The sequence below is a fragment of the Gymnoscopelus microlampas genome, assembly GCF_963454915.1.
Source record: "Gymnoscopelus microlampas genome assembly, chromosome: 23".
NCBI lineage: Eukaryota > Metazoa > Chordata > Actinopteri > Myctophiformes > Myctophidae > Gymnoscopelus > Gymnoscopelus microlampas.
The window spans coordinates 13,866,921-13,878,237 of record NC_139960.1 but is presented as its reverse complement, the minus strand read 5'-3'; the positions used below and the strand labels follow the sequence as shown (position 1 = coordinate 13,878,237).

The 11,317-nt window shown below is 38.6% G+C and overlaps 1 long non-coding RNA gene across 1 annotated transcript; it reads left to right on the top strand.

The window, feature by feature from the left end:
• Positions 1–3,003: 3,003 nt before the first annotated feature.
• LOC311039956 lies at positions 3,004–10,238 on the top strand. Its single transcript, XR_014600226.1, has 5 exons — positions 3,004–3,321; positions 3,928–3,996; positions 5,006–5,134; positions 5,990–6,118; positions 8,134–10,238. It is a non-coding gene; the product is annotated as an uncharacterized lncRNA (long non-coding RNA).
• Positions 10,239–11,317: the final 1,079 nt, after the last annotated feature.

Sequence of the window (11,317 nt, the reverse complement as noted above, 5' to 3'; positions counted from 1 at the left end):
GTCGCATCGCGTTCACGTTTTCACGCCTATGACTCTCGAACCATACAAAAAAATACGTTATACAAAAAAATAAATGATCTTGATGCAACTCCCCATATAGGCCTAGCTAGCCCATTAACTAGATTCATGTCATTTCGCTTTTTCTCCAAAAAAACACTCTTTGCTACTACTCCTACACATTTTGTACAGTTTGCAGGAGGGGCCCGTTTTACAAAATGTGTCACAAACCATGAGTGTGGAAAGGTTCTACCCCACATTAGCGTCACACATTGAGGGGCCTCTAAACCAGTGGTTCTCAAACTTGTTCGTGTCAAAGGCTATGTATTTGGCCGTGGACCCCCATTTGAAAATGTATTGTGCCAGGGACCCCAAGAAGCAGAGATTTGTGTTAATGTTCGCTTTAAAATTAAAAATATTCAAAGATTTGCAAAGTTTTTCAAGATGTTTCAAAAACAGCAGATCTACAGTACAAGCTCATAGTGTGGCACCAAGTGAGCTTGTATATCTGCTATTTTTGAATAGCCAAAGTATCAAATATGGTTAAAGTGGTTAAAAGCCACCCGGGCATGTCCCTGTTTGTTGCAGAAAGGTGATTTCTTTCCCCCAGGGTTTTCATACTCCATACTTACTTACTTAATCCTCTTCGTTCCCTGTGGAACATAAGGCTGCGACTATCTACTTCCATCTGGTCCTATCCTGTTCATACTCCATACCGCAATTGCCTTCACAAAATTGTGGGCAGATCCTATTTCCCACAAAGAAATGCCCTATATCATCATGAATGCATCATCCAATCATCCCCAAATTGGAATCGCTTTCACTTATGCCCACAGGGGGTGCCACAAATGTAAAATTCGGCACCATATATTAGGGGCTGGGCGATATCAAATATCACAATATTGTTTACCAAATCCCTCGCTATGGTATTGTGGCAATAATATCAAATTGTGATGATATCATCTTGTAATAATACACTTTTTAAAGTATATATATAAAGAGGGCTTAAAAACAAGAAAAGACAACACATACAGTTTCACATAATTATATTACGATATCCAAAATCCCAGACGATATCTAGTCTCATATCACAACATCGATATACAGTAATATCGATATATTGCCCGTACTGTATATAGTACAAATGTAATGTAAATGTAATGTAAACTAAATGTTTATGTTTTCATAAGGAATGCAAAATCCTATGATAATGTATAGTATACAGCACTTACATCATCTTGGAAACTTGGTACAAGGAAGTGAAACGCTCTGAAGCGGCAATTCAAATGCCTGTCTCATGAATAGTTCAAAAGTTATGTATACGTTTCATGATGATGCAATCATTGCACTCAGTCATTGTTGACAGAGCATTTAACAGCTTAACCACCAACAATAACGATAATACTAACAGTGTGTATTAAAATAAACGTTGTGGGTATGCTACAAAGAGTGTTGACTTAACCTACTGTAATATATCATCTACCAGATTGACAATTCTTTTCTCCCACGATTTTTGTAATCCATTTTTTCACCCAGTGCCAATTGCCTAAACTGTAATCCTGCCAGCCTGGGCAGATTGACAATTCTTAAGTATGAGATTAATATGGGGCTTCTACAGTGGTGTAAAGTAACTAAGTACATTTACTCGAGTACTGTACTTAAGTTCAATTTTGAGGTACTTATACTTTACTGGAGTATTTCCAATATTCAAAACAGGAGTCTCCACGTCTCTCCAGCTCTTTATTAACTCTTTAACTGCCATAGTATATACAACTAGATAAGGCCCAGACTGCCAGCAACATTTCAATTTTCCTACCTTTTCAAGTAGTCACAGAATATTTATCTCCAGTATGATCGATCCCCTGATGGTTTCCACAAATGGGTTTCACTGTGCTTCCGCAAAAAAAGGTCAACACGACCTCCCGTTCGCTTGTTATACACCGTTAAAAATAGCATGTTTCGTCAAAAGAACATAATTTTTTTTTTTTTTAACACACACAGGAGCCGAGATACAGGATTTTTAAGTAATAAGTTAACCAGGAAGTGAATGGAGCATACATCTTTGGATCACATTATCTCTTGGTTCTGTGTGAAAAAAGCATGAGCATGCCAGCAGACCAGTAAAGAGGGTTGATATTTTCAGACATATCACTAAAAAAAATAACTTTTAATTGCACCCGTTTTAATTGATGTACAGATGCTGATGAATTATGTGATGTAATTTAATTTAAACTGTCTGTTTATTTTTTGAAATTTTAATGTATTTGAAAAAAAAAAATCTTCTCCAAACTGTAATCTCGGCACCACTGGAAAAAGTGTGTCTCAGTGTGTTTTCCGAGAATTAAGCAAAGTTTGATTGATTGATTGATTGATTGATTGATTGATTGATTGATTGATTGATTGATTGAACACGTTTGAGAAACACTGGACTCCTTTAAGATCAGACTGATCGTCACTGGTGTGCGCCTTGAAGGACAGCTGACTGTGCAGGACAACTCCCACTCTCTTGGCAGTTGAACGTATTCTCTGTTAATGATTAATGATTACACTGTATAGTCAGACAACAGGATATTATACAATAAGCTGCTGAATGGGACTGTGAGGGGACTTTCCAAGCTTTCACTCAAATCAGTAAACTAGGACACAGTAAACCACCATGACCCTCTGAAGACTATCATGACCTGGTTAAGATGCACGCACACTCACATCATGGAGTTATTTAGTTAAATGAGTTAGTTGGTTACTTATTTAGCTAGTTAGTTAGTTAGTTAGATGCTTCCATGTGAAGTAGTTGCTGGTGATAGTTGAGGTGGTATATGGATATGACAGGAAGGGAGGGAGAGAGGGAATGAGAGAGAGAGAGATGGATGGAGGGGAGGGAGGGAGGGGAGGGAGGGAGGGAAGGAGGGAAGGAGGGAGGAAAGAGGCGTTACCTGAGTGTCTCCGTCAGGTATAAATAGAGGAGAGAGATAAGAGGAACACACAGACGTAGAGAGAGGACTGAAATCAAGACAGAGGAACAAAGTTAGTCAAGTCAGCAAGTTAACCAGTTAGTCAGCTAGTCAGCTAGTTAACAAGTCAGTCAGTCAGTCATTCAGTCAGTCAGTCAGTTAGTTAGTTAGCAAGTCATTCATTCATTCATTCATTCATTCAGTGAGTATGTCCAGGCTATGTTATGGGTTGGTGTTTGTCCTCCTGTGCTGCGGGGGGCAGCAGAGCAGAGCAACAGAGTGTCAATGTAAATGTCCGCCAAGGGAGAACAGAACTGTCTGTGTTGATCTACACCAGCTCAACATCCTGGTCCACAACATCAGTTTGGAGAGAGTGAGTATGCACGCACGCATGCATGCACACACACACACACACACACACACACACAATCATGCACGCACTACACACACGTGCGCAGGCATCATTGCACACATCATTGCCGTGAACACCACTAGTAGTCGTTGACTGTTGTATACTAGTGGTGTTCACGGCAATGATCCGTTCAAATGATTCGTTCACGATCAGCGTTCAGTAGCGCTACTTTCTAGTGAAAAACACTATCGCAGGAGCAATATTATTACGTTGCGCGTATAGCCCGACCTCCTGTCCTGCATGAGTACGGGGGGAAGGGACAGGGGCATGAATGTTAGCGTGAACGTAACAGTTTCATGAAGTGAACGAGTTTGTTCACATTCACGGCAATGAACTAGTTCTTTCGATCATGAACGACCCATTACTATTGTATACTAGCTGTGGTTTGCAGACAGGTTTTTCAAGCTGTATTATAACACATCATATGACCAATTAGTGTGTGTGTGTGTGTGTGTGTGTGTGTGTGTGTGTGTGTGTGTGTGTGTGTGTGTGTGTGTGTGTGTGTGTGTGTGTGTGTGTGTGTGTGTGTGTGTGTGTGTGTGTGTGTGTGTGTGTGTGTTGTTTCAGAACACCTCTCATAACAGTAGGATCCTGCTGGCCCAATACTTGTTCGATGAAATCAGAGGAAACATTCAAGTAAGAGTTTACGGTTTACAGACGCTTTGTTTTCATGGTTACAGACTGTTTAGTGTCTGACTATTTGACTGACTGACTATTAATTGACCCTTTACTCACTGACTGACACATTTTCTTTCTTTATATGTTCTGTTGCCATCTACTGTAGCGATAGTTCATGTAATCACAGAAGGCAGGGGGTTTATATGCTACGTTCACTCTCCCCGGACCCCCCCATTCATTAGTTTACAAGCCAATTCATACGTACTCCCACAAGTCAGTACGTTCTACCTCACGTCATTCTCATTCGCTACAAGCCAACTCACTCACTCCCTCATTCCCACAGTGCAACTCAGGCGGTTCATTTAAGCAGCCCTCTGTTCATTCTACACGCTTAGCTGTCAAAGCCGGTCGTACAGCTGTCAGTGTCAACATTCCTCCTCGCATTCTTTTTTTTGTCGCATTCCTAAGCCAATTATTTGTTGACCGGGTGTATTTCTGGTAGGAGACAGAAAGAGTCTACTTTGTGTCTCCTACCGGATAGATTGGCATCGTTCAGCCGGTAATCAAATTATTGGTTTGGGAATGCGATAAAAAACAAAACAAATCCATGAATTCAATGCTTCATGGGGTGTGCAATTGATAGAAAATAAGTATTTTTCCTTTAATAGGATGATTCTGTGGATTGTACTGTGGTTCTATGGATTGTGCTATGATCTGTGGTAGTTTAATTATGCATTGAAGGTTCAATGTTATGTTCATGTATTTCATGCTCTGCTCGGGGGGTTTGTGATTTCAGATCTGTTGTCATGTTTGCGCAAGTAATCTGTAATATCACATGAGCAGAGTCACACCGCCAAACTGAATGCAATATCATTGCAATAAATGGTAAATGGTTAAATACATGGTAAATGGTTAATCCTGTGGTGAAGTGTCTAAAATGAACTAGCTGCTTTTCGCAACTGAAATTACTTGTCTGTCTGTCTGTCTGTCTGTCTGTCTGTCTGTCTGTCTGTCTGTCTGTCTGTAGCTCCATGGTTGTGTAGTTACCAGGATTCTGGACTTCTATCGGTCTCTCTTCAAACACATGCTTGGTTCTGATGCCAAGCGGGACCCTCTCACCAACTTCCTCAAACGCATCAAACACTGCGTCCGCCATGTAAGGCTGACCTTTTCATTTAACACTGGTTTAACCACTTAAACCCAGTCTAGACATAGTGAACTGGACTAGAGTTGGCTCTGGACTTGGACTGCTTTTTTCATCTACTCCAAATCTCTGCAAAAAACAGCCGATCTACAAGCTCACAACGCGTCGCAATGCAACGCGCTGTGGGATTTTACATCTGCTATTTTTGCGTCTCCATTTGCTTTTTTTGATGCCTGTTGCACAGCCTTTAGAAGACAGAGCAACAACAAATAATGTGAAAAAACTGTGCATATGTTGTATGTACTGCCCCAACATTTCCCATACTCATGTCAGGAATTTACCACCCTGGTAAACTCACCCAATCTCCATATAAACAAATAAAAGGATAATTACTGTACATACAGTATAATATAATCAATATGCATTTTCATATTTAACATATTTATCGGTTCATTGTCTACAGTATGTCAAATGAAAAGTAAAAGTATCCTGTAAGACCATATGGGCAATCATTAACAGTAGAAATTGTTCCGTAGAATTGCAAATAGCTTGTTTTGAATGCTTGACGTTTACAAAATGAATAACTTCCTCCACACCCTTATCTCTTGCCCTACCTTTGAAACACCATTACTGTTTTACTGGTATGTTACTCTGCAATTACAAGTTAGTAACAGGTTTCTATACGTGACTTTTATTTAATTTAACAATTAGTGTACTTAATGGTTTGTCATTGAAAGGGTTACTATAACAACGTATGAATGTAACTTCACTCAAACATAATGTTTTCCCTGTCTGTCTGTCTGTCTGTCTGTCTGTCTGTCTGTCTGTCTGTCTGTCTGTCTGTCTGTCTGTCTGTCTGTCTGTCAGAACAAGAAGGTGTGTGTTGAGCTGCAGTTAGCATCTGTCAACCAGTCCTTCGACCAGAACCTGTCTGACCTCTCTGCCAGGGAACTGAGTCTACTGCAAATACACACACTGGACACAGCTACACAACAGGTACACACGCACGTACAGTATGCACACTCGCACACACAACAATTCAGTCCCCCCGGGATTTAACAGGATCATGTGTCAGTGTCAGCAAGTGATCATGGTGACTATTGTAGACCAAAATGACAGATTTTGCTGTGGCTTTTTGCAAAACAAAAGCAATGCATCGCAACGCATTGTGAGCTTGTAGATAGGCTATTTTCAAATGGCCCAAATGTATATAGGGCTGAAGTGGCTAATATATGTTTTGTAATAATAATCAAAAAAAAATCAAAGTAACTAGTAACTAAAGTTTTCAAATAATTGTAGAGGAGTAAAAGTACAATATTTGCCTCTGAGATGTAGTCGAGTAAAAGTAAAAGTATTGGATATTGGAAATACTCAAGTAAAATACAAATACCTCAAACTTGTACTTAAGTATAGTACCTAAGTAAATGTACTTAGTTACTTTCCAACACTGCATTTACATTACATTACATTACAGTCATTTAGCAGACGCTTTTATCCAAAGTGACTTACAATAAGTGCAATCAACAAAGGTAGGGAACGAAAGCTACTAATCACCAGAGGTTATAAGTGCATTTTCTGCAATAACAAGCAACCAAGAGCATACCTAGCGCTAAGGTAAAAGTGCAATATATCAGCTACCTATTTCCTTAAACAGATGAGACAAAGTAGTCAAATGAGCAGGAGCTAAAAACAAATAATTGTATTGACTAAACAAGATCCAATAAACAATTCAACAATAAAACAAGCATTCGTACAACTAGTTAACAACAAGTAGGCCAGGCAAAGAGGAAGGGTAGTGTTTCCTGAAGAGGTGGGTTTTCAGCCTGCGGCGTTTAGCAGTTCAATGATTGGATATTGCAAGTGTGCAACTTAAAAACAGATTTATTTTTCTCAAGAACACTATTGTCACTCAACAGAGGAAGAGGATAATTAAATAAAGGCTGTGGCACTCTGTCTTTCACATCTCACCCCTACCACACAATACACAAAGCATTCTTACAATTAGATTTTTTTAATAGAGAAAATAATGCTATGAGCTTGTAGATCTGCTATTTTTGTCATGTGTGGGCTTGTTATTGGGCAATGATCGACGCGCGATACCGTTTGTGCGTCGAAGTATAAAGCCAGCTTATTGAGGCATTACAAGCACCACAACTTGCCGAGTTCTCAACCGATTTACATGCGGTTTGGTTTGTATGATATAGTTTTCATACCAAAATACTAACTATACGTAGATAGTAAAAATAATAGTTATAACTTATGGATGCATACACAGTATCTTTAGCAACAGTGGCAAACTGATACTTGCACATTTAACTCACTGAGTGCCATTAACGTGTTTCACGTGTTTTTACCACTATGGCGCTGGGTGCCATTAACGTGTTTCACGTGTTTTTGAAAAAATAGTGAAAAACATGTTCAGAACCCAAGATATCATCATCTGAAGATGTGCAGCTCCATCCACTCCTTGTTTAACTTAGAACTGAAAAAGGCTGTATCTCGCTTCCTAAGCACTTTTTGTTTTCTGTGAAAAAAACTCTGGCACTTTTCAGAATCAATTCTGAAATAATTCTGGCAATCCTGGCACTCAATGAGTTAACCCATTAAGACCGTGGACGCGTCTGTGTCATTTTAGATTTCTTTGGCTATTTTTGAAAAATCGTGAACATTTTTAACTCAAATCTTTGCTTCGATCTGGGGGTCCCTGTAACTAAATATTTTGAGATGGGGTCCGCGGCCTCAGGTCTTAATAGGTTAAAGTGCAAGAAGCAACGGAATACATATACAGTAAATATCATGAATCACTTGTCTATGGACATGTCTATGTCACATGACACCTGTAACTCTCTCTTGCTCTCTGCTTGTGTGTGTGTGTGTGTGTGTGTGTGTGTGTGTGTGTGTGTGTGTGTGTGTGTGTGTGTGTGTGTGTGTGTGTGTGTGTGTGTGTGTGTGTGTGTGTGTGTGTGTGTGTGTGTGTGTGTGTGTGTGTGTGTGTGTGTGTGTGTGTGTAGCTAAATGACACTGGTGTCCAGAGCAAAGCTTTGTCAGAACTGGAAAATCTGGAGTCGTACATTCAGGGACGGAGCTTCAGACGTCGGGAACACAAGCGTCAATAGCGACAATCTAGCGTTTGTATTTCATACATTTTTATTACAACTGTATTTGGTCAAACATTTCTTTATATATTTTCTAAGGCCTGTTAATATTTTGATCTAAGCGTTTTCAACTAAATATTTCATCATATTAAAATTATATATTATATATATGATCCATTTGCTCTTCTGGAGTAAATATGTAAGGTTATGATGATGATGATACTTCTGTATATTTTGTATATACAGATGGGTGACAAATTAAAGGAAAACCAACATGAAGTGTCTCAGTAAGGTGTAAGAACAGTTCCGCTTGCTCAATAAAGAAATAAAAACGTGTCTTTAGTAGCAACGCATCAGTCAAAGACCTTTCCTTAGGCATCTAATTGGTTCGTAAAGTCATTTCTCTATGGAGAATAACATTGGGTCATCTTAGAATGGTCTCATATAAGAATTGTGGTCCAAAAATAAACAAACTGTCTCTGCGATATTGTCAGGGAGGAGGTTCTGTATCGTTTATGATAGTCAGTCACTTATATTTGATACAGTCTGTTTCTGGCGAAAATTTAACTAATTGGGCGGAAGTAACATTATCGTTTTCTCACCGTTAGTTGATGCTTCATATCCATAAGAGTCAAACTGCCGGGTCATTAGTTTATTTTTGGAACACAGTTCTTATTTGACGCGATATCAAATACGTCTATGGGAATTCAGAACGGGGGTGGAAAACCGCAAACCAGGTACTGTAGGATGTGTAAATTACGTCAGACTTCGGTGCTCTATAGACGCCTGAATAGATTCTTTTGCGACTGCTCCACCAAAGCACCAGTCATTGAACAACAATTAATGCAGCCATAAAGGTATGGTTTCCTTTATAAGAAAGAGTTAGCTATGGGCAAAATACTTTGTTTACTTGCCCATATTTGAGAATAATGGTCAATAATGACTCATCTGACCATCTCAGTCCGCTCACTAAATCACTGAAGACGAGTGCCTATGGCTTTTTGCACCACTGAACGCTCAAATGTGCATTTGTCATTCTCCACGAGGGGTTTTATGCACTGCAACTTTTTTTCACTTAAGTAAAAGTATCAATATTGCAATATAGAAATACTCTGTTACAAGTAAAAGTCCAGAATCCAAAATTGACTTGAGTAAAAGTACAAAAGCATTGGTATCAAAATGTGTACCAAAAGTAGAAAGCACTCATTATGCAGAATGTCCCATTTCCCTGTTAAGTTTTTAAATGTCTAAAAACTTTTTTGAAGCTTGTAGATCGGCTATTTTCAAATGGCCGAAATGTATATAGGGCTGAAGTGGTTAATGTATGTTTTGTAATAATAATCAAAATGTACAAAGTACCTAGTAACTAAAGTTTTCAAATAATTGCAGTGGAGTAAAAGTACAATATTTTAAGTAAAAGTACTGAAAATTGGAAATACTTCAGTAAAGTAAGAAATACCTCAAAATTGTACTTAAGTACAGTACTTGAGTAAATGTACTTAGTTACTTTACACCACTGGTCTCCATGTATAGTTGACGATCGGGTGGACTGTTCTTGTTGACACAGTCTGATCATCATGACGAGTTGCTCCTCTGTTTATCCTTACACATCACAGTAATGCATCAGCATTGCGGTCATCAAACGTGCGCTTTCAACCCCAATTTCCGACCCCAATTTATCGATGTCTTTCCTACAGATCAAAAAGCAGATGTCACTTTAGTCACTGTTCCTATTATAACGCTGGCCAGCCACGCAGTCTGTGACTGAGACCCGTGCCATCCGTACCCCAATAACAAACCCTCTTTCATTGTCACTAAGATCTTTTTCTCTTGCCATCTCCATCCAGTGTCAAGGTCAATTGCTTAATCATGTCTTGCGATTTATATAATTTATATAGAGATTTAGACTCTCAAATCCAAAACTTAGAATATTTTGTTAACGTTGGATAAAGTGTTGTCCAAAATAACAATTATTTAATTAAGTAATACAGATATTTAAGAATAATTTAACTCTTGAGAGCGTAAAATGAAACCAAATGGACCCATAAGGGTCCATTTGGTTAAGAGCTTGAGAGCGTAAAATGAAACCAAATGGAACCGTAAGGGTCCACTTGGTTTCTTTTACGCTTGAGAGCTTGAGAGCGTAAAATGAAACCAAATGGAACCGTAAGGGTCCATTTGGTTTCATTTTTGTTTTTTAAATGAAACCAAATGGACCCGTACGGGTCCATTTGGTTAAAGATCTATAAGGGTCTAGTTAAAGATCTATAAGGGTCCATTTGGTTTCATTTTACGCTCTCAAGAGTTAAAGATCTATAAGGGTCTAGTTAAAGATCTATAAGGGTCTAGTTAAAGATCTATAAGGGTCCATTTGGTTTCATTTTACACTCTCAAGAGTTAAAGATCTATAAGGGTCCATTTGGTTACCAACTCTCCATCATTTAGCTGGGGACCACCTGGAACCCCCTCAAGGACCACTGGTTGAGAACCACTGATATATTTATATATTTGTTATGTTTCTCCACTCATTTATTTTTCCTTTAATTTGTCACAGTTTGTGTGTGTTACAGTTAATAACAATGTTATAGTTAATATTAATGTCACAGTTAATGTTCAAAGTTACAGTAAATAACAATGTTACAGTAAATCATCTTGATGGGAGAACATGGAGCATGGAGGTACACAGGGGTACATGGAAATACATGTGGTTGTAGGGGGCAGTGGTGGGAACAGTACTCAGATGTTCAAAATGTACTTGAGTAAAAGTACAAAAGTATTGGCACCAAAAGTAAAAGTACTCATTGTGCAGAATGTCCCATTTCAGGTTTTCAAATGTATAAAAACCTTTTGAAAATAGCAGATCTACAAGCTCGAGCTATGAGCTTGTAGATCTGGCCGAAATGTATATAGGGCTGAAGTGGTTACTCATGTTTTGTAATAATAATCCAAATCTACAAAGTAACTAGTAACAAAAGTACTCAAATAATTGTAGTGGAGTAAAAGTACAATATTTGGATCTGAGATGTAGTGAAGAAGTAAAAGTATTGGAAATTGGAGTACAAATACCGCAAAATTGTACTTAAGTACAGTACTTAGTTAC